The sequence below is a fragment of the Dipteris shenzhenensis genome, chromosome 22 (assembly GCF_047967505.1).
Source record: "Dipteris shenzhenensis isolate YYH24624 ecotype China chromosome 22, Dip_SZ_1.0, whole genome shotgun sequence".
NCBI classification, from domain to species: domain Eukaryota; kingdom Viridiplantae; phylum Streptophyta; class Polypodiopsida; order Gleicheniales; family Dipteridaceae; genus Dipteris; species Dipteris shenzhenensis.
In genome coordinates, this window is record NC_141617.1 from 42239083 (window position 1) to 42264017 (window position 24935).

Consider the following 24935-nt stretch of genomic DNA (forward strand, 5'->3'; position numbering starts at 1 on the left):
GGTTCTCTTTTTATTTTGAAGTAGACTCGCTCCTATCATGGCATCCATTTTTACGATTCAAGTGGTTGACAATAATAGCGAGGAGGAGTTAGGTCTTGTTAGGGTGACAAGAGACAAAATTCATCCGACATTGTCTCATGTTCGTGATCAAATTGAAGGCAATGAGCTTCTATTGGGATCATTTGAGTTTGTTGAGGATGAGTATACAATAACCAAACAACAAGAGGAATGATGGATAATTAATTATCAACTCGTAGTTCACATAAAGAGGAGTTCGTACAGTATGGTGGAAGCACTTCCTCCACGTAAGAGACATTTCACTCAACCAACTAGTGAAGCAACTCTTGAAGCTCAAGTGAACATGTCTTCAAAGCTCTTTAGTAAGTTATTGGGCTCTAATATTCTTGAACTTTGGCAACGGGAATGTGATAGAGTTAGATCAAAGTTGGGGGAAATGGTAGTGTCAAGGGATGATAGGTTTGAGCTGCATTTTGAGGACTTCAATGGTGTACCTCATATACAGATTTGGTGTCATGAGTGTAATGAACTTTACGGTGAAGGCTTGATCGAAGGCAAGCATGCAGCTTACAGTTGCTTCTCTAACTTCATGAGATTTCACATCTTAGAGAGTAAAAAGCATGAGCTCAAATATATCATTTTTTTAGGACTACAGAAAGAAGGTATGACCAAATAATTGCATCAGCCAGCAAGGGATGACAAAAGAGAGATAGAGGATGCAATCGAGAAGTTCCATTCTTTAATGATGACAAATGAAGGTATCTTTTGTTCCTTTGTTCCTCAAGTATTATTTTTCATGTTCTTACACTAAGTCTCTTCCTCATCTCATATTGTATTAATAGGTTGGTATTTCAAGGTGATTGAGGCTACAATGCATGATTTTAAGGACAAAATGGTGTGATGCAAATATGATGATGTGTGGCTACGTTTGTGTCCTCCAAGATCAAATTTGTACATGGTTCTTAGTGAGCACACAAATTCAAACTCTCACATCAAGTCACTCATGAAAAAAGAAGAAAGTTTAAAGGTGGTAGTCATGGGCTTGCCAAGGCGTCCCCAAAATGATAAGGAGCATGATCCAAAGCAAATATCTCTTAGCACCTTTATGGTTTCAATAGAAGCAAGAAGCCCAAGTATAAGTGCTCTATCTCGTAATTCAAGTAATACTAGAGATAATGAAAGCTCTTTTGTAAATTTTAGTTTGTTGTGTTGGGGTCTTTGGAGCCATGAGGTCAAAGTAAGTAGCAAATACATTAAGATAAAGCCTTTCTTAGATGATCAATGTGGTGGAAAGCATTGGTTTATAGAGTGTTAAGGTGACATTACATGATGGTGGTAATGAAATTTATGTGGAGGTATACTTTCGTCACATAAGTTGCATGCGAATTTCCAAGATGGGAAACCATTTGAAGGCTTTACATGCCACCATTGCAAGGGGATAGTTAAACTTGTTGACTTTAGAATGAGATTGTATAAGGAAGAGAAGGTTGAAAACAAGAGAGGACATAGGGGTACTAGTTGTGGGGAAGAAGACTATATTATCTTACAAAAAGTGAACTCAGAAATGCAACTTTTTTTGCTAAAAGGTGAGCAAGAGATCTTTCTATGCAACTATGGCAGGCAAAGTCTAAAGCTGCCATCCTTTCAGTTACAAGAGTCTGGACTTTAAGAGAAGCCAGCATAGAGTCTCTCAATCGAAAGGATGTAAAAATATTTTACAACAACATAATTGAAGCCCATAGGTTGGTGGTGAAGCTGTCTTGTGGGACTTTCTACAAGATGTTGCTACAATTATAAATAGGTCAAGTTCAGGACAAAGATATAGTGAGAATACAAAGGCAATATTTGAGGTTGCAAGAATGTGAAGAGGCCAAAGGTCACATGCCTTCTTGAGCTCCAATCTCAATGGACCTTCTTTATCAACAACAAAGCAAGGGCAAAGACTTGCAACCCACTTTGTACTCAGCATACATGAGTATATTTTTTATGCACTTGCTAAAATTTATAGAAAGAAGAAAGAAAATCATGGAAACATGTCAAAGATTCCCTTCATCTTAGTGGAAGATAAAACCGCCATAAAGAAGAGAATAAAGTAATCATATCGAGCTCTTTTTTATGGCAATAATTTTCTTAATCTAAAATTTTCTTTTAAATTAAATAGAAATTGAAAATGAACTTACTAAAATATGCTCATTACTACTTGTAGGTGGAATCAAAAGATGACACGCTCCTGGGTTTTGATGGATATAAATCAGATGATCATGAGTGTATGACTACATGCATGATCAAAGTGGGAGAAGAAAAAGATTATTGAAACCTTTCATAATTGTGTCGTTGGTGGACGTGCAGGAGTTTTCCTTGCTAACCCATTGCATGATGCCCTGCCATGCTTGGTTTTTGCACTTCATTACACTTCCAGTCGATTTGATGCAAGCTTTAGGAGCATGTTGGGAACACAAGCTTACCTTGAAATTGTTGGAGACTACGTTGACATCTTCTTGTGAGCCTTGTGGGCTGAGTCCATCTTGTAGGCAATATTTCCTTTTTCTTCCAGATTTGGAGGTCTTGGATTGTTCATCATACACATTATATATTGAAAGGAAACTTCATAATAACTAAGGAGGCTTTCTTAGATGTACAGCTCTCATGCCATTTTATGGTCTTGTTAAAAATATGCTTTAGAGAATTTGTCCAAGCCTTAAGTGCCCTTTACATCTTACAGGATTAGATGCAGTTGAAATCTTCTTTAGTAAGATTAGAAGCATGGTGGGACATGAATGTGCTTATGACGTGATGGACATGCTACATAGTGCTGGTAATCTGAATAGGCTTGCACACTTTGAATGTAAAGAGGGTAGTCCCTTATTTACAAGGGCACATAAGAAGCAAGAACATGTCTGGAGGGAATTGAATCTCAAAGAGAACATGCCCGAAAGCTAATCTAGGAGACTATTATTGTGTTTCAACTGATGATAAAATCATCGAAGCTTTGAAGAAAGGGCTAAAAAGTGCACATGAAATGTGTGAACGCTTGCATATGAAGCCAAAGGGTGAACCTTGGTCAGAGTTGGATTTACAAATGCATATGCACAAGAGTTTGATTCCAAAGAAAAAGATCAATAAGCAGATCATGTGTCAAATATGGAGGAAAATGACAATGATGCCTCCATAAGTGAAATTAGACATTTGGTAGATTCTCTCCTAGATGAGCAAGAAGCAGTGAACCCAATTGTTAGCATTAACGGTAAGACTCTATTCAAGTCCACATTGGTAAGCCAACTTAATGGAAATCCCACACTCTCCAAAGATAGACTTACGAGGGTTCAACAAGGAGTATACTACTGTAAGGAAGAGATACCTCTTGCTATATCAAATGAGAACCTATTTGGAATAGGTTTTGATTGTGATGTATACTTTCAAGAAGAAGACAAAACAAGAAAAAAGAAAAGGAAATGCAATCGAAGCTCTTTGCAAAGAAAGAAGAAACAAGCTGCATGTTATCTTGGATGAGTTCAAAAAATGAGGAGAAAAGTTGGTGGGGGATATGTGGAATATAAGAGAGGGTTCAACCTATCAGATAGACCTTCTAGAGTAGAAGTCCAACTTGGGTGGTATTAAAAGCCAAAAGGCTCACGATGCTTCACATATGACCTTATAGAACTTGACATGACAGATATTGAGAGCGTCACTACATTGGCAAACCTCACCTATGAATGTAATAGCAACAAGTATACTTTGGATGAGAATGATTGGAATGTATTCAATAGATTTGTAAAGGGGCATTAAGGGTACTTGGTGAGAGTGCTTTTAACGGAAGCAAGAACAGAAGAGGGAGAGAGAGAGACAGAGAGCCACACAAGTTTTGGTGGGTGCAAAACCACCCTAATCATGTGTTTGAGTATTGTACATAACCGGGGTAAAGGCACAGTGACCTTTACAACCTCCCACTTAAAGGACAATGTGCCTTTAAGGGAGAACAACCAGTGAGCATACTATCCAATGCCCATCAATACACGACAATACCCAAACTGCTGACTAGGTAGACTCTTCGTCAGCATATCTGCAGGGTTATCATCTGTATGAACCTTGACAAGCTCTATGCACTTGTCGTCAAGTACCTCCCTGATGAAATGGTACCTGACCTCAATGTGTTTGGTCTTTGCATGAAAGACCGGATTTCGTGCTAGCTGAATAGCACTCATGGAATCACTATGCAATGTCGGTACACCTATATGAATCCCCAAATCTCCCACTAGCCGATCAAGCCATGTAGCCTCGTTGGAATCCTCTGTGGCTACAACACACTCAGCCTCTATGGTAGACAAAGCAACGCACTTCTGTGCACGAGATATCCACGACACTGCACCACCTGCAAAGGTGAACACATAACCAGAAGTGGATCTCCTACTATCCACATGTCCTATCCACATGTCCTGCATAGTCTGAATCTATGTACCCAAGTACACACATGTCTCCTCTACCAAAGCAAATGCACATCTCCTTGGTACCCTTCATGTACCTCATGATGCACTTAACTGCCTCCCAATGCCTCTTTCCTAGATTAGCCATATATCGGCTAACAACTCCCACTGCAAATGCAATGTCTGGTCTAGTAGCTATCATAGCATACATAAGACTCCCAACTGCTGATGCATAAGGAACCTTGGCCATCATGGCCCTCTCCTCATCTAATTTGGGACTATCTATATGACTCAGTTTCACATATGGAGGCAATGGAGTACTCACTGCCTTCCCCCCCTCCATATTGAAACGGTGCAATACATTTGTAACATACTCCTTTTGTGAAAGCCAAAGGAGTTTCCTACTCCGATCACACGGGATGCGCATACCAAGAATATGACCTGCAAGTCCCAAATCTTTCATATCAAAGGCCTCATGCAACTTGGCCTTTAATGCATCTAGCTCATAAGTATTCTTGCTAGCCAATAGCATATCATCCACATATAGTGCCAGGATTATCAGGCTATTATCCTTAGCCCTTTTAGTGTAGAGGCAGTGATCAATTTCACTCCTTCTAAAACCCTGGGACCGAATAAAAGCATCAAACTACTGATGCCATTCTCTAGGCGCTTGCTTTAGCCCATAGAGACTCTTCGTTAGCTTGCAAACTAAATGCTCTTTGCCCTTTTCTTCAAAGCCTTCTGGCTGCACCATGTGAATTTCCTCATGTAGATCCCCATGCAAGAAAGCTGTCTTGACATCCATCTGTATAAGCTCCATATCTTCTGCTGCCACTAGCCCAAGCATGCATCTAAGTGTGGTCATCTTCACAACCGGAGAGAATATCTCATCAAAGTCCACACCCTTCTCTTGCTTGAACCCTTTAGCGACCAAATGGGCCTTGTACCTAGGCACATCATCACCTGTGACCTTCATCTTGTAGACCCATTTACATGGCAATGCTTTCTTTCCATGTGGCAAAGAAACCAAGTCCCTAGTCTTATTTTTTTATAAGTGAACTCATTTCTGATTGCATAGCATACTCCCACTTGCTTTGATCCTCATGCATCATAGCCTCTTTGTAGCAAGAAGGCTCCCCACAATCAGTAAGCATCACATAGTCTACCCCTCGAACAAACCTATCAGGTGGTCTAGACACTCTAGATGATCTTCTCAAGGGCATCCCTTGATTGTATACCTTTGGGAGTACTTGGTGGTACCATTTCCTGCACATTTGGTGCATGGACAGCTTGCTGTCTATCAACATATGCAGGTGGATTCACATCCTGGAAAGTGATTCTCCTCATTTCCACATCCCTCATGGGTGCCTTATGCATCTTCTTCTCATTGAAGACTACATCATGGCTGCGTATGATCTTCTTTGCTTCTGGATCCCAGAGACGATAGCCCATCTCTCCACTTTCACCATAACCCAGAAAGATGCATTTCCTAGACTTAGGATCTAGCTTCTTTCGAAGCTCTTTTGGCACATGTGCATATTCCTCACACCCAAATATACGCAAATGAGAGTAAGAGGGCTTTTTGCCACTAGGGCTTTTTGCCACTCCATGCCTCTTCAGGAATACCACCATCCAAATTCTTACTAGGTGATCTATTGATCACATGCACTGCAGTCTTCATTGCCTCAGCCCAAAAACCACCAGAAAGACTTGCATTGGAAAGCATGCATTGCAACCTTTCTTGAATGGTACGATTCATCTTTTCTGCAACTGGATTTTCCTCTGGAGTACGAGGGGATGTGAGCTCCCTCTTAATCGCACGTGTATCATAGAAATGCTGAAAGTCATGAGAGAGATACTCTCTACCATTGTCAGTCCGTAGGCATTTAAGCATTCTACCTGACTGATTCTCAACCAAGGCCAGCCATTTCTAAAATACCTGGAACATATCACTCTTCCAAGCTATAACATAAGCCCACACTTTCCTAGTTGCATCATCAATGAATGTCACAGAGTATTCAGCCCCGCCTAATGATCGTGTAGGCATGGGACCACATACGTTTGAATGCACCAAATCAAGCTTTTCAAACTCTTTCTTTCCCCTACTTTTATGGGCTGATTTAGTCTACTTCCATAGAGACAATGCTCACAAAATTCAAAATCAGAGAAACTCAAATGCGGTACATAACCCAAACGGCATAAGAGTTTCATCCCATTTTGACTCATATGGCCCAACCGAAAAATGCTTGGCTACTCGGTTATTGTAACAACATGATCAAATACCCCTGATACATGTAAGGGATACAAAGTCCCACACTTGGAACCCATGGCCAAAAGCATAGAGCCCTTCTGAATTTTCCAACTCTGAAAGCCAAAAGTGGTGTGAAAACCAGCATCATCTAGCTGACCCACTCAAATAAGACTCTTGGTCAACTTAGGCACATGTCTCACATGTTTCAAAACAAATGTAGACCCATTTGCAAAAGAAAACTTTATGTCACCTGCTCCCACTATGTCACATGCATAGTCATTTCCAAGATACACAGAGGATACACACAACCTGTCTTTCCACTGTCATAATTGGAGAACCATTCCCTATGGGGAGTAACATGGAATGAAGCACCAGAATCCAAAATCCAATCTTGGGAATATGCATCATCTGAAGTGGTAAGCAACTCTGCAGATAAACTAGACATGAAGAGAATGTCATTGTCACTATCATGTGTGACTGCATTGATCTCCTCGATCTTCACTTTTCCTTTGTCCTCACTTGGACTCTCTTCCTTCTAATTTGCACCCCAATTTGCATTCTTTTTCTTATCCTTTTGCTCTCTTTTCAGTTTGTAGCAATCCTTTTTCATATGGCCCTTCTTGCCATAGTGGTAACACTCAATGTTCTGTGCCCTGGATTTGCTACGAGACTTCCCTCTTTCTTGGGACTTACCCCTGAACTGTGATCTGCCCCTTTGCACATTTAAGGCTGCATCCTGCTTGTTGCCATCCATAGAATTCTGTCTAATCTCCTCAGCCAACAAGATACCCACAACATCATCAAATTTCAGTACTTCACCAGGTGCAGAGTTACTGACAACTGTACAGAAGGTATCCCATGAGGATGGCAATGAACATAAGAGAAATATTGCCTTAGTCTCCGCATCAAAATTCATCTTCTGAGCCTGAAGCTGGCTGAAAATAATATTAAATTCATTCAAGTGAGAAGCAATGGAGACCCCTTTCTTCATTTGTAGCTCAAACAACCTCTTCAAGAGGTAAACTTTATTAGAGGCAGTTTCCTTCTCATAAGTGGCACATAGTTTCTTCCACAAATCTTCCGTAGCCTGCTCATTTACTACTGTGAAATAAACTGACTCTGCAAGATGAAGTCTAATAGTAGACTTTGCTAATGCATCCAACTCATTCCAATCATCCTCAGACATATTTGCAGGCTTAGCTTCAATCCCTGCCAAGGGTTTAATCTGCTTCTTTTGAATAAGCACATCCCTTATCTGTTCTTTCCACAAAGAAATGTTTGTCCCATCAAACTTTTTAATGCTGAAAAACTCCTTTTCAGACATGGAAGAGGATGCCATGATGCAAATGAACCAAAATCCCAAATGCTAGTACCTGCAAGAGAGAATCACACCAAATACCAGGTGCACCCAAATGTGTATGCCACAATAGAGTGAAATATCACCAAAACTCAAAGCTCAAAGCATCAAAAGATGCATTTGACTCATGTGCTTTGCATCCATATGAGCAAATTTGGCCCAAAAGAAAATGCGAACTGCAATGGAAATCCAAAATGCCAATAAGTGCCAAATGGCTCAAGCATAAACACTGTCCATGGGCATATGCATTACCAATATCTCATCCAAGAGAGCATAACACTATCAGTGCATCACCTGCAATGTGTCAAAGCTGTCCCTCGGCATAAAATAGCATTCATGTGCAAAGAGTCCATAAAAATAGCATCCCACAAGGCAATCTAAGCCTATCAGCACATTCAATAAGGATCGCAATGCTTCCAAATGGCCTATAAATCATCCACTGCAACCCAATGCACACCACGAATGAGCGCACACGGCTCCAACTGCAACCAGAGTGATTTGCATAAGGTATGCTCAAGAATTCATGGTCCCACGGCAATGACCGCTACTAAAAGTAGAACCTGAGATGCCTCAAAACATGGGCGCCATTGCATAATCGGACTTAGCAAGAAAATTTGCAAATATCTCTCTTCTGCTGGAACTCCAAAATCCCAACCGATGAGTGAGAAATGGGCATCAACACTTATCCACTGCCATGTGGCATAAATCTAAGGTTTCAAAACCTTAGAATGAAAAATGCATAACAGAGAGACAAAATCCAATACACAGAGATCTATAACTCTGAAAATACTCCACTGAATCGTGTAAGAACTGACAGGTAGGGGTTTTTGGGTATCCAAACGCAATGGGACAGACGGTTCTAGAAATCGTGGTCTCAATCACTGGGTCCAACACACGAACTGAAAAACGTTTTTGGAAATAGAACTATTTGTAAACTCCATCGGAGTGCGAATGATGAGCAACATAGAAGTTTTAGGACCTCCTGAGTCCACCGAAATTGACAGATCTGCAAATGGTTACTCCAAACTTAAGTTCCAAAACCCAAGCAGAAAACGTAGGAACTGACATAGTGAGTCAGAAATCCAATGAAATGATCCCAGATTCAAGAATGAAGGTGTTTCCAAGCTCCTAAAGTGAAGTGGACACCAAAAGCAAGCAATAGTTGCCTCTACAAGTCAATACGAAGTCTCTGTCGTCGAACGGAACAAGAAAAGCTTAAAAAAAGACTTTGTCTTTGAAAACACTTAACAGGCTCTCAAAACCACTTCGCAAAACCAAAGTGACTTTTCCAAAGGTTCCTCCAAGGTTTCTACACACTCAGATGTAAGTAAAGTCACCCACAAAGCTTCCCACAGAGCTTCTCCTTCCTCCCATAAAGCTGCTGAGCTTCCAAGCATTCATGCACGCTCAGCTAGATCACCCGGGCTCAGAACGGAAGAGGGAGAGAGAGAGACAGAGAGCCACACAAGTTTTGGTGGGTGCAGAACCACCCTAATCTTTTTTTCATTCATTTATATATGTGTTTAAGTATTGTCCATAACCGGGGTAAAGACACAATGACCTTTAACCCCCACACTTGGTATGTCCCTCTTCTTTCTCTTCTTTTTTATAGTCCTATCTAAGAAAAATGCTACATATTTATTGTGTGTTGAGTTGGATCTAGCTTGATGGATGTCCTTATTAAATTATCATTTTGTAGGACCTTCAATCACACAAGTGGATGATTTGCAATAGTTTTGCAGTTACTTCCATGATTTTCTCAACCTCTTAAACTCCTATCTACACCCCCCCCTCTCCAACCCCCTCTAGACCAAATCTTTGCATGGGATTTGTTACCGCAAGGTCCTATAAGAATGCAACAAAGTGGTTTTGGACACTGGCTTCCACATCGGTTACAATAAGGTTCTGCATGGATGTGGCACTGCAAATCTAAATACTATGTTTTAGTATGAGATACAACAAAGTTTTGCATGGATGTGGCAAAGAGATCTTGAATATTATGTTTTGGCATTGGATATAGTATGGTCGTACATTAATTCTACCGTAGAGGTTTTAGTACTACATTATTGTATATTATCAAGGGTTTTCATGGAAGAAAAAAAGTGGCAAGGCCTTCTATGGATGTGGCAAATAACCATGGTGTTGTTAAATTCTTATAATAACAAAAACACAGAAGCAATTAATAAGCTTGGGATATATACAATTCATAGAGTTCCCAATCTTTGACATAGTAAAGGCCTAGATGTTTGTATTTGGCAAGAAATAATTGTTATGTATTCTCATAAAATATTTTTTCAATTTGACTAATCCTGACATATGGTTTTTGTGACATTTTGAAGCATATATGTCATTTATAAAAGTTTCCAATCCTTGATGAAGAATTTCTATAAACGTTTTTTCTTTTGGCTTGCAAGACCTCTTTGCATAGTTCAAGTAATTTGCATACCTCTTTAGTCTTGGAATTTGGTGTGTATGGCACAGATGATTTAGCTTATTTGCTATTTGTCTCTCTTACTTTTGGTATACATGCATTGCCTTGTTTATTCTCTAGTTCTCTTAGTCTTTTGGCACTGCCAACAGGATTGAAAAATGCATGTTGCCTATTGTTGCACTCTAGGACCTCTCTTTCATAAAAAATGACTCCAAAAGTAGTAATGTATCTCTCACATAAGGACATTAAAAATTCCTCTAGGAAAAAAATTATAATGACATTATGGGATTTATAAAATTTGAGAAAATTTACAGAGGGGGTGTAAGGAAATGATAAAAATAGGTTACACACGAATTTAGAAAAAAAGCCCTGAATGTATGTGATATAGACATATTACACTAAGTGACTCCCCCGAGATCATGATGCACTTCTGCTCTTGGAATCTAACATAAGTCTCTTCTCCTTTGACACATGAGCATAAGATGTTAATCCCAAAACCCTAAGATGTTAGATACTTGGTCTATATAGGTTTACGTCATGATTTCCCTAATATCATATCATGTAAAGCATTAGTAGAAGATTGGTTCGATAGATAAACTATTGTGCAAACTATTTTTGTCTAAGACTTATCAAACACGTCCTTAGTTTGCATCATGCACTTGAGACACTCAACCATGGTGTGGTTCTTTCTTTATTCTACTCATTTTATTGTTGTGTCTTTGGTAAGGAAAATTATTTTCATATTTTCCATTGTCTAGGTCAACCTTTGCTCAGGTGTAGTCAATTGTAGAACTATTTTCGAGGCCATTTTGAGGCCGCAACGTGCCGTGCTTTTGGGTGAGATTTTGCGCGGACGCACGCTCTCACTAGAAGTTTTCCCAACATCATGATGCTACACTGGCATAATAATGAGATGCAATATATTTATTCTGAACATTGCAGAGCTCAACACACAGTAGCTCTGCACTACATCGTGCATCTCTACACTAGTTTGCGCAGTGCAATCTCTGACCTGACCCGCACAACCTTTTGCCACAGCTTTGCCATCTATCATTGGGCAGCATGCCCATGCATATCATGAAAATTCAAGGTTGACTTGGAGAGACCACGGCATTGGTTCTTGGCATAATAATGAGATGTAATCTATCATTCAGAACACCACCACAGCACAGACCACCTGTCATCACGTAGCCTTTTGCTGCAGCTTTGCCACCGTTCAATGAGCAATGCGCCCATGCAAATCATGAAAATTCAAGGTTGGCTTGGAGAGACCACTGTGCTAGTTTGTGGCATAATAATGAGATGCAATCTATCATTATGAACATCGTCGCACTGCAGTCTCTAGTTTGACCACCTATCATCACCCAAAATTCAAGGTTGGCTCGGAGCAACCACCACACTAGTTCTTGGAGTTATGGCTCCGTTACCTATTTTTACGTATCACAGGAGGAGATCTATGACAACCATCACGTTGGTAAATAGAAGGAGATCTGTGACAACCACCCCGCTGGTTCTTGGAGTTATATATTTATGTACCAAGGAAAATGTATTTCCTTGTGCAACCAAGGAAAATGCAATTGATGATATGGCCCTTGAGGGGTCCCCTTTAGGGGCAAGAGCCATATCAACATGGCATATCTATCTAGTGGCATCCTGGATATTTTATAATACATAATGTCAATATGGCCCTTGCCCCTAGAGGAAACCCCTCAAGGGCCATATTGTCAATTGCATTTTCTAAAAGTTTAATTCTAATTTTCTAGATGTATCTCCTTGCAACCACAACGGTGGGTAATTGGAGTTATTTTCGCACTATTTTGGTCCTAAACCAAGGAAATTGTTGTCCTACTTTACTGGTATTTTAGTCCTTATTGTAGTAAAGATAATCAACTACAATTCATTGAGTGAAAATTGAGCAACAGAGATTACATCTACATCCAATAATAGGTTATATAAAAATTAACAATTTATATTGAGAAAAAATTAAACAAAAGATCTTACAATTGTAAAAATTCAGCAATTGATGAGAGCCTTAGAGGCCAAAAGATTACATCTAGTGACCATGACCACTCAAATATAAAAGTTAACAACAATGCATACTGAGAGCCTCAAATTGAACAACAGAGATTACATAAATGTAAAAACTCTACAATTGTTGAGAGCCTTAGAGACCAAAATATTACATCCAGTGAGCCAAAAGATCATTGAGAGTATTAGAGGCCAAAAGATTACATCCATCCATTGCTATGTGGTTATGAGCCTCATTGAGCAAGAGAAAATTTGTACAACTCAGTATTGCCACCAGCCCATCTTATTGCATTAAAAAATTTTAGGGATCCAATGGAGGAGAAGATGGAGAGGCCAAAGACCATGCACATTGCCAAGACTCGAATTATGGCCCCCCAACAAGATGAGAGTACTCTACTATGAGAAATCTTGAGGCCTTCATCAATGTCTAGGGGGAGAATGAAGGGTGTCCACTAGAGCCAGCATTTCTGGTCCAGGTGAGTGTAACACAATCACCTTATACGAGAAGGTAAATAACATTGGGATCACATTGCATCAAGGAGTGGTAGTAGTTACAATAGGCATGTTGAAGATGAGTGGGTGAGCAGGGGAGCAGATGAGTGATGAGAGTTGGAGGAGGGAGCGTGGAGCAAAGTAGAGCAAGGGTGGAACTTGCAGTGCCAACTCAATATATATTATGTTACTACCCTTGTCCAAAATTTAGGGTATGGGGGGACAAGTTCCATATAAAATATGTATGGATTTCTTACAAAAACTATAAATATGCAAGGGAAAAATATGAAAATATCAAGTGTCCCCTCCCACATATGCTAAGGTATATACCTTGAAAAATATGCAAGATTTGTAAATATTTTTCGTAATATGTGAGACCCAAGGGGGGTCTCTTTTGGACCGGGGGGGGGGGGGGGGGTAAAACTAAAAATACACTAAAATATGAAAACCAACCTTCTTTAAAAATCATGTTCATGTGTTACCTAAATTTCAAGGTGTAAAGACATATTTGAAGCTCTTTTACTGTAAAATACAACCATGCTAATTTGACTAATTTTTACTCATGGCATATTTTTAAATTCATATCATACTCAAAATTTTGATAGGTACTCTTACTAAAGGGAGTTGACACCCCAAGGGGTGGAAGAGAGCTGAAGGAGGATGTGTCGAGCAAAGTAGCAGAGCAAGGGCGGATGAGAGCAATGTAGCAAAATGCCAAATGCCACAGATCATATATATTATAAAGTTCAAGCCACCATGGTGGCTGGAGGCCTGGAGGCTCGGTGTTCCATCCATATTAATTGTAGGCCACCGTGGTGGAATCTTAGGTGCCACCCCATACGAGCAATGGTAATTAATTACAATGTGGCTAGTAATCATGAATCGGATGCCCATTGGTGGTAACTGGTAGGTGAGTGATTGCACGCCCCTATGGTGGTGGTTGGTAATTAACTGCCAACCCAGTGGTTCTCACCTTGATAGTTCCTTGTAGTCGAGCTACAAAGTTAAGCCTCCACTATTCCATTCCCTTCACTGTTTTGTCTTCTATCCCTCTCTATTCCATTCCCTTCATTATTTTGTCTTCTACCCCTCTCAGTTGTTTCTTTCTCCCTTGCACTCGAACTGCAAACTTAAGCCTCCACTATTCTATTTCCTTCACTATTTTGTCTTCTATCCCTCTCGACCGTTTCTTTATCCCTTGCACTCTTCCTACAACTTCTATCCCCTCTCATAATGGATGCCCCTCAACACACCAAGCTCCAAAATGTGTCTGCACAGTTTGAAAGCTCCTCACATGATCTTTCCTCCCCCCCTACACAGTTTGCAAGTTCCTCACACAATCTATCCTCCCCCTCTGTTGTAGCATAGTGCAAGTGCCTCTCCTCCCCTGATCTTGAAATTGTCACATCTGGGAGCTCCTCACTCACTCTTTTGAAAGCCCTATTTGGATGCTCTCAGCAACTTCACTAGGTTGTTACAAGAGGTGAATGTGAAGAAGAGACAAATCGTCTGTCAAGGTCAGAAGATTACCATCACTAAAAGCATGACTGAAAATGCGCTAGGCATTCTTGGAGGCAATTTTCAAGCACACTTCTTTGAGAAGCAGTGGAAGAGATAGGATATTCTAGATGTATACCCCAATGCTGAGATTAGTAAAGATGGTAGAGCCAAGCTTTCTAGCTTGCCAACAGACATCCAAGATGTGCTAAAGAAGACACTTCACTTCTTTTTTGATACAAGAGGAACTGTGAAGTTTTGGCAGGTTCAAGCAGTAGTAGAGCAAGTGAAAGGACGTGATGTCTCTTTCTCAAGAGGACTATCCAAGCTAGAGGACCTTTAGACTCAATGAAAACCAAACACTCAATACATATCATTTTAGGGGGACTACCCAGGGCAGAGGACCCCAAAATACATCAAGCGTGTAGTAATAAATAAAAATATCTCTTTGTGAAAGAGATGTCCTCCAAGTAGCTAATGCACATGTGTCCACATCCCTGCGAGTCGATGACGATGTCAATGAAGTGCTAGGCAAGAATGCCCCAAAATATGTGTCGGTGAAGTCCATGGGTAGCTACATGGAGCAATTACATGATGACTCTCAAAATGCAGGAAGGAGAGTCACCAATGTTGAAGTAGAAGCCTCAGGTACCACGACCAATCAAAAAGTCAATCAATGCGAAGTACCTCAAGCACCGATCAAATAAGCAATGTTGAAGAAGTCACTTGTTGACGTAGAGTGGTCTACATCAAGCTCGATGATGTAATACACTAATCAGAGAGATCACTATAGTGGAGTGTGTTGGAGAACTCACATTTAGCTTGGGAAGTCTTCACCAAAGTTTGGAGTAGTCACGTGAAGGAGTCACCTCAATGTAATGTCAAGAGCTCACATCAGGTGACGGGCAGAGAAGATAGAGGCATCGTGGACATCAGCTCCAAGAGAATGATGGGTAGAATGCGGGCACGAACTTGTGGGTAGCAGCTCCAAGAGAATGTTGGGCAGAAGGAGCAAATGGCGAGCTGGAGCAGAGGTCAACGATGAAGAGGATGGACAGCTCCTCCACGTTGAGCTGGTTGCATCATGCTTGGGCTGTAAAATCATTGAGCTCCAGAACAAAATTCGCGTGTAAAAATAAATTTTGTCACTTCTTGCAAGGGCTGTAACTTTGCATAGAAAACTCGGATTGCAATGATGTAAAAACAAAATTTGTATTACTCAAAGTCCTCTACAACTTTGCTGAAGACACAAAGCCATCATTCTGCTTCTAGATCTAGATAGAAGTGTCGCATCGTCCGCAGGTCACAGAAAGATATAGCTAAAGGAAGGAGAAGAGGGGTGGCAGATCATGGCATGGAGAAGAGAGCTCAAGGAAGGAGAGAAGAGGGCAGCCTTCCAAGGAGGAGGAGTTAGAGTAACTTCATTGGCCTCCCTCACCTCAACCTCTTGGAAGGGAAAGGGAAAGAGAGAGCAGGGCTAGGAACATGGCTCTGATACCATATGAAGAGATCTAGTAGCTAGCTAGGAATGGAATGGAAATGTGGAAAGCATAATGAAAAGCAAAATGGAAAGGAAAATGAAAGAACAAGTGCTAGGCAATGATAACCAAAATACTCACATGTAGATAGCTTGATGTTGACTGATATCAAAAGACTCAAGACAAGTACAACACTATATAGTATGACACGACTCTAGAAAGCCATAGTGTATATGGGATAACTCCCAATATGACACATGGCATGTCTAGGACTCACTAGACTATAAAACACGCCCTAGACACCTAATACACTCATTTTTGACTCACTTTGGCTTCATATTCCAACAGGTCTGCCATACCCCCATCATAGATGACTATATGATCCGATGGCCATCGTGCTACCACCCTGTGCATGTTTTTTGCTTTGGGATGTTTATGCATCCAAGATCGCTATGTAGAGAATATCATTTTCCATTGCCCAGGTTATGGACAATTCAAATGTGCCTACCTACTGCTATAGCTATCTATGACGAAAAAGTAGATGCTGTAGCTCAATTTGCCATTTGGGCAAAAATGGCAAAAGACAAGGAGCTTGAATTGAAGAAGACCAACCCCGAGCCTTAACTACAAGGAAAAAGAGCCTGAAGGGAGGAACCAACCCCCTTTAAGAAAGGAGCAAGAAGGGCCTATCTTGCAACCAGGAAGCTCAAAGCAAGGAAAGAGGAAGCGACATGAAGGGAGGGAACTGGCCCCTGAAGGACGGAACCAGCCCCTTTCAGGAAAGGAGTAAGAAAAGGAGCAAGGATGGCTGAGCCTATAATCAAGGAGCTCAAAAAGGCAACCTGCTCAAAGTAATGCAGAACTAGCCCCCTCCTAAAGGGAAGGAGTCTTTGAGATGTAATCTAAAGGAAAGGAGTCTTTGAGATGTAATTTATGTAATCTGTATGTAATCTATTAAATTATTAATTTTTTCAAAAGTTTACTTGGGCAATGTATCTATTTTAGGATAACACTTTGCTGCAATGTGATTCATTCTAGTGTAATAGCTTCTAGTATAGTAGCACTGGGTTGGTTACAGCTCGGAGGTTGGTTGCACACTAGGATAGTAACTTCCACTAGCACAATGGTTTGCTTCTATTATTATTATAATGATATTAACTTAACTGCCACCAGCGAGGTGGTTGGTCGCTAGCATGGTGGTTGGTTGCACACTAGTAATATGCATGCCACCAACACAGTGATTTTTTTCTATTGTTATTATTACAAGACAAGATGAATGGCATACAATTCATTTGTTTAGGAATTGTGGATTAGTTATGTGATTTCATATTTCTCAATGTAAGTGCAGTTGTTAAGATATATATATATTTACATATAATAATATATGTATATGTATATATATGCAATATTATAATATTTCCAAAGTGACTAAAGTGATGTTTTCTCAGCTATGTGACTAGATAGTGTCCTTTGATAGGCCAAGGACCATAATGTGAGACGAAAGATTTTGATTAAATAGAGTTGAAGATTTGAAATAAAGTGGTTGGATAATGCTAATGAGAGAGGAAGAGATGTTGCTATGATGATGGTAGCACTTAGTATGGTAGGAGAATGCTCGGAAACTGGAAAATGATAGGCCAAGGACCACCGTAATGTCAGACCCAATATCTACATATATCTATATGTCTGTATATATCTAATTTTATAGACGAAGTGATCAAATTGATGTTGTACAAAGCTCCAAAGTGATCGAAGTAATGTTGTACAAGCTCCAAAGTGATTGAAGTGATCGTTTGCTAGGACAAGGACCATAATGTCCGACGAACGATTTTGAATATCTATATAGATCCATATGTCTATATATTGTAGAAAGATCATTGAAATTTGCATGCTCTTTGATACAAACCAGTGAAGGAACAACAAAGGAACATAGATGGAAAGCCACGGTAGCAACGACATTTCTTCAGCCTATTGTCCTATGAAAAGATGAAGCCATTTTGCAATGGGTCCCTCGGTAACCCAAGACTGTCATACAAGAGATTAATTGATTGGAGGAGGTACTTAGTGTTCCACAATATCGACCCAATATTTTCATTCAAAAGATGGATCAATTGTAGGAGGAACTATGGGAAGGCCTTCAATATTATAAGGACCCACAGTTTGTGAAGTACATTATTGAAGGCTCTCACCACTGTTCTCTATGTCGTGCCACTGTCCTGAAAGCCTTGTGTGAATATAAAGTTCTTCAGAGATGGCACACCTGATCTCTTGGAGCTTCGGCTACTTTGTTTTTTTGTTTTCACCCGTCTTTTTTTTTTGTTTCAACTTCAACCTCAGAACCACTTTTTCATTCTGAGTGAAACCAATTCAAAATGTATAAGAGTAAATCTTGGATATATATTACTCGGGTGTTTTTTAGGGGCTTACCACTCCTCTAATATAGGATAAGTGGTTGCTAGTGTAGTGGTTGGTTGCACACTCGAATATTAACTACCACCACAGTGGTTTGCTTCTATTACTACTAGTATTATTATACTTGCACATTATCTTTGCATATCTTTGCTAGAGTTCCAACACGTTGACAGAGAAGACTATCCACCTCAATCGAATGATGAGAGGTGGACATGTCAGGTTGTATGAAAGAAGAATGAGAAGGCCGGGCTCAATGAACTCTCCTACACACACCATGAATGTCATACAATTCATTCGTTTAGGATTTAGAATTCATTTACAATTCATTCGTTTAGGAGTTCACATAGATTCTTATGACACCATCCTGGTAATTAACTATGGTAATTACCTACACTCTACTGAGCATGCAAGCCTGATGATTGATAATTAATTGCACTCCACTGAGCATGCAAGCCCGGGGACTGGTAATTAATTACACTCTATTGATCATGCAAACCCAGATGTGGTAACTAGCAGGTGAGTAATTGGAGGTCCTCACACACTAGAGCGGATAAGATAGAGAGATGCTTCCTATAGAGAGGTTGATAAGATAGCCGGGAGTTGGGAATTTCCTTGAGCCACAAAATGCCATCGTATTTTTGAAGTAAAAATCTTCTAAGCATTTCTTGGACTTGTGTACTTTCTTGGACTACCATCATCCATGATCTATGGTGCTCATAATACCTGATTTTGTGTCGACCTGCTTCCATGTTAATACTTAAATGTCTCTGGAAAGACAGTTGGTTTATTCTTAGTGTTAACATTATGTGAGCGTAATATTTTGTGAGCATATACAAATTACCTCAGGTCTGCCCGAGTAAAATGTTAACCGATTGTATATAGTCGACCAAAGCAAACTCGGGTGGATCTCAATTTTTATACACGATTGCTTAATACACGAGGTGGATGAAGCGATGAAATAGGACTACTCTTATGTCTTCAGTAGCCCAGTGGCTAAAATCTGACAGTTAAAGATGATCAGCCTAAAGGGGATTGTTTTATTATAGCACTTTGCAATGAATTTTAGGATAGCACTGTGGTAATGCAGGATACGCTTAGTTGTCCTCGTCCACCGCTCCAAGACACCCCAATATGTGCTTTTAGCCGGAAAAGTTTTTGAGATCAGAGGCTAGAGACTAAGTATGGCTACGCTCAAAGGCCATAGAGAAAAGGAGATCATGAGGGCGAAGGGATGTCATAGGGGTGAACAAGGAATTAGAAGTGGAGGGAAGGAAAAGGGAGACTATGACACAAGGGGAAAGGGAGAGGGGGAAGAGAAGCATGTACATGATAGGAAGAGGAATGTTGAGATGTAGACATCAAGGGAAGTGAACCATACTTTATTGGAAAGAAGGGATGAGAGGGAAATATCAAAATACTAGCTAGGTGGCTTTACAAGAATGAGCGTGTCTCATCAAGGAATAGCCCCTTCCTTTTATAGCCAAAAGAGGGGGTCTCTCCACATTAATGTATCCTCCCACATGCATGGTGTGTGTGGAAAAGTCTTCCATGTGGGCTAGGTGGGTACGCACTCTCAATTGTGTGCGACAACCCTTTGCCTCCATTTTTCACATAAATCAAGCCCCATATCTCAAGTCTATGATACTCCCTTGGTCTCTTTCCAATTTTATAATAGGTTCAAACCTCTAGGAGGACAAGTGGAGGGTTGGCACAAGGAATCTTGCCACCTCATCCTACTTTCCCCATTATTTAACTAGCTCTCTTTGTCCTTCTATACCTCCCCCACATGGGCCTATCCCATATGGAGGGAATAACTCAATATAATAGCCATCTCCACCCATTTTATATTGCTTCTCCCATGGACTTTGAGCCATATCTCAATTATTGCATCCTAGGTGGAGGGGTGGCACATGGAGGAGCCATGCCACCTTGCATTTTATAATATTACTATTATGGATTATGTACAACACACCTTATGGGTCCTCTTACATGGAAGGGTGGCACATGGTCATGCCCTGCCACCTCAACCTTGGGCCCTATGCACACCATATTTGATTATACTATTGGCACATATACAAACACACATACATATTAATGCCTTTTTCCTTAGACAATTTTATCCATAACAGTTCCCCCCCCCAGGCAGGGAATGCACATCATTTCCATGCCTGGGACCATCACGCACAAAGAAAGGCTTGAGGTAACACTTGTTGATCACCTTCTTGCCATATGGTTCATGCAGCTCCTGAACTTGTACAGCAGACCAGGAACAGAGGATGACAGAAGATGAACATGTAGAGGCCAGCTTGGTACAACTTGAGAAGTTAGATGAGACCCGACGCCATGCACTACACCAAACAGAGATCCAAAAGAATCGACAAAAGGCCTGATTGGATGCTAAGATTCGCAAGGGATGGGTAAGACACTTTGCTGAGGGGGATGTTGTGCTATGCTTTGATAACAGATTGGACCACCAAATGGATAAGATAGTGGTAAAACTGCCTCAGTACCATACACCAACTCAAAAGGGGTGTGACCTATAGATGTTTTATGAGTGATGTTGTAAGCCCACACGGCTTCAGTGACCTTCTGATCCCCCCATCAAGGAGGGTGTAGCGCCTACTATCTCTGCGGATCTTCTTTCTCTCATAGCTAGTACTTTCTGAAGGAAAGGAGAAAGCGGTCAAAAACTTGTAGATACCACCATACCAAGGATCACCAACTTCTATGGCTGCTACAAGGGTTACATCAAGGCACTCCTCTAAATCAATCAAAGCATTCTTCAAGTTGGAACAACCCCCTTTTACAATTTTGAAAGAAAAATCATATTCTTGTAGAACTGCCAACCATTTGGCCAACTGGCCCATGGGATTTGGTGATTGAAGAACCTGCTTTGCAAGACCAGTGCTAGTGAGTATAAAGAAGGACTTTCCAGCCACATAATGCTTAAATTTCTCAATGCAAAACACCAAAGACAAGGCATGCTTGTCGGCCTCTGAATAGCGTCGCTCAGTGTCGAGCAATTGTCGAGAAGCAAATCGAACGGGATACATGAACCGATCCTCCCCTTGCTGGAGAAGAATACCTGTCAGAGTGTGCTCACCAAACCCAAGATTGATATAGAAGGTCTTTGACCAGTCTGGATTGCGTAGAATGGGTTCTGAAGCCAGAGCATTCTTGATTTGTGCAAAACCATGATCACAATCCTCATCCCAAGAAAAATCAACCCCATCTTTTAATAGCATAGTCATGGGCCGTGTCAAAGCAGCATACTGATCAATGAAGCGGCGATAGTATCCTGCTAGATTGACAAATGAGCGTACCTGACGTTTGGTTGTAGGTGGGGAGAGCTTGAGGATGGCTTCTACCTTCTCGGGGTCAGGCTTGATGCCCTCGAATGAGACAACATGTCCCAATAACCTCCCTTGAGTGGCTCCAATGGTGCATTTCTTAGGGTTGAGACTGCCATTTGCATCATTGACCCTTTGGAAGGCCAATCTAACCTTCATGATGTGCTCCTGACGTGATGAGAATATACAGAAATCATCTAAAAACACCTCCAAGAAATCCCCCAAATAAGGAGCAAACACCATCTGCATAAATCTTTGAAAGGTGGCAAGAGCATTGGTGAGGCCAAATGGCATTACTTTGAATGCAAATGTCCCCCAAGGTGTGGTAAATGTGGTTTTAAGCACATCTTCCTCGGCAATTCTGATTTGATAAAACCCAGAGTAACCATCACAGAAAGTATACATCTCATGACCACTTACCTTCTCAAGAATGAGGTCTTGAAAGGGTAGAGGATGATGATCCCTCTTGGTGGCAGCATTGAGCTTCTTATAGTTGATGCAAACCTGCCACTTGTTGTTTTTCTTTGGGATGACTACCACTGGTGAAACCCATTCAATATTGTGAACCGGAACAATAAACCCAGCCTCTACAAGCTTTTGCAACTCTGAGCGCAAAGCGTCGGTCTGCAGGGGCCCTAATCTCTGATACTTCTGAGCCACAGGCTTTGCATTAGGCTTGAGTTCTATCTTGTGCTCTATGGCAGTCACATGGCGAAGGTGGTGGTAGCTAGTTGCAAAGAGGTCAGGGAAATCCTTAAACATTTCAAGAAACTCATCTTTCTCACCTGGAGTGAGGTCTGGAGAAAGCATTGATTCGAGTTGTTGAGGACTAGCTGTTATCTTTTCTGCAGGTGGCAGGGTCGGAGACACCCCCATCATGTAAACTTCCTCCTTTGAGAATTCCTCCCCCCCGTCTGATTCTTCCATGGACGCAGACACTGAAGATGAGAGAGTATCACTGTCATGCTCCTCTTCTTCTTCCAGTTCCATGGCACCAGGTTGCACAGGGATTTTCTCCTTGGAAGCACCAAAAGACATGTGTCCTGTCTTCCAATAGCTGACTGCATCACTTTTTCTCAACCATGGTCTCCTGAGTATGGCTGGGTAACTTCTGCCTGTATCTTCAATGTCCACTACATAGAAATTGACAGTGGTGGTCAACCCATTGACAGTGATGGGCAAATCCTCAATGACTCCCATGGTGGAGAGTCGTCGACCATCTGCTACCTTGATTCGAGTGGAGGAACGCCTTGTACATTTCAAATTCAATTTCTTCATGATGCGGGGCACCATGATATTACATGCAGCTCCCCCATCAACACACACATTTTTGACACGGCAATTATCTATGACGACATCAACTGTGTGTGGGTGCCGATCAATTTCTTCAGAGATAGAAGATACCTCTCGTACCTTTCCCTTCTTCTTGCTCTTCCTTGTTGAGAGACCCTGCTGCAGCTCACGTCTCACCTTAGGGCTTAATGCTATTAGTTGAGGGAGTGTGATGCTCAAAGACCGATGAGCAAGGTCCTGAATGACCGAATAGTCCTCTTGCCCTGAGCCGATGGGAAAATCCGAGGGTGACCACTTACTCCTGCGAGATCTTTTAGTCTTCTCTGTTGGTGGGTCTGCCATCTCAGCATCTGAGGGCTCTGAGAAGGACACCTTCTTCTTGGGGTGGCCTGGTCCACGGTTTGGAGAGGGGTCCGAGGTAGCACGAGTTCTTTTCTTGAGATCAAGGATCTCCACATCAGAATCCTCAGTGCCCGACTCACTTAGAAGATTCACCCTTGGAATATTGGGGCATTCTGTGCGATAATGACCCTTCTGGTGGCACTCGTAGCATACAACATTAGCACGATCTCTTGGAGGGCGATTGGCTTGATTTCTGATGCCCACCATCTCAAGCCGAAGATCATTCAGGGCCTTGGCTAGGTCATTGACTCCAGGTTCTGTTGCAGGAAGGGCCTCTTTAGTTGGAGGGGCCACAGGAGTAGAGAGGAGGGGGGCTCGTGGGCGAGGCTGGGGAAATCTTCGAGGCAGAGGATGAGGATATCCACCTTGTTGAGGGTAAGCATCTAAGGGAGGACCATACATTTGAGGTGGAGGCGGTGGATACATCCCTGAGGGGTGGGGGTATGCCCCTGAGTTAGACCCCCCAGGTTGTTGTTGCAGGAATGGAGGGGGATGCGAAGGGACAATCGTCTTCTTTGAAGCGGGGTCAGACTGAACTTTGTCAAACTTTTGAGCAATCTCATGTGCTAGCACCATAGTTTCTGGATTCTCCCATTTAAGCTTGAGGCGGAATTCATCACTCGCTCCTGCTACAAGGTAGCCCGGCACATGCTGAGTCATTCCAGCTCGAAATCCGGCATTGTCCTCCTGTGTGGCAATCAAACGGTCCAGGAGCACGGCCGCTCGATCCACATATCGACGCACCGTCTCACCTTCTGACTGCTTCAAATTTGCCACCTGCAGGTACACATTCTTCGGCTCCTCTTCTTTGCCGAAATACTCAATCATTGCTGCTGTCAACCTTGGCCAGCTTTGGCGAACATCTTCGGTTTGCTTCTCATACCACACTTGAGCCAAACCTTCTAGAAATGTGGGGAGAACCAATAGCCATCTGTCTTTAGTAAGAAAGTTGAGAGAGACACAACGGCATTTGAAAGCCACAAGATACTCATTTGGATTTTCTTCTAGCCGTCCACAAAACACGGGAATGTCAGCCATGCTTGGAAGATGGGAAAGAGTGGCTTATCTATGGACGAACAATAGTAAGAGGAAGCTTGAACTGAAAATCGGGTGAAGATACATCCAAAAAGCACACATAGGCAGGGTAGGGTGTGACTGGAGTAGTGTGAAATATTACACGAGAAAAATCTTCAGCATAGAATAGCACATAGACAATCTTAAAAGGACCAATCCTCATGATATCACTTTGATCATTACATGCGAGGGTTAGAGGTGCGGCGTCGCATGAGGTTGTTCATCAAGGCAAACAAGAATGCCATGACAAATGTCAACAGTTGGAGAGCTTGCACATCACCTTCAGCTTCTTCCAGTTCTTGTAGTCGCCATTCTATTTCTTCAAGGGGTGTGCGGTCTGGCATCCTTCTTTTGAGCAATGTCCTTGAGAACCCTCCTGATGATCTTCCAAAGTCGGTGAACTCGTATCAAGTATGCCCAACACTTAGTTT

The 24935-nt window shown here is 41.5% G+C and overlaps 1 pseudogene; it reads left to right on the forward strand.

The window, feature by feature from the left end:
* The first annotated feature begins 283 nt into the window (after window positions 1-283).
* The window catches only part of LOC147888126 (uncharacterized), a 38886-nt pseudogene continuing 14234 nt past the window's right edge, over window positions 284-24935 (forward strand).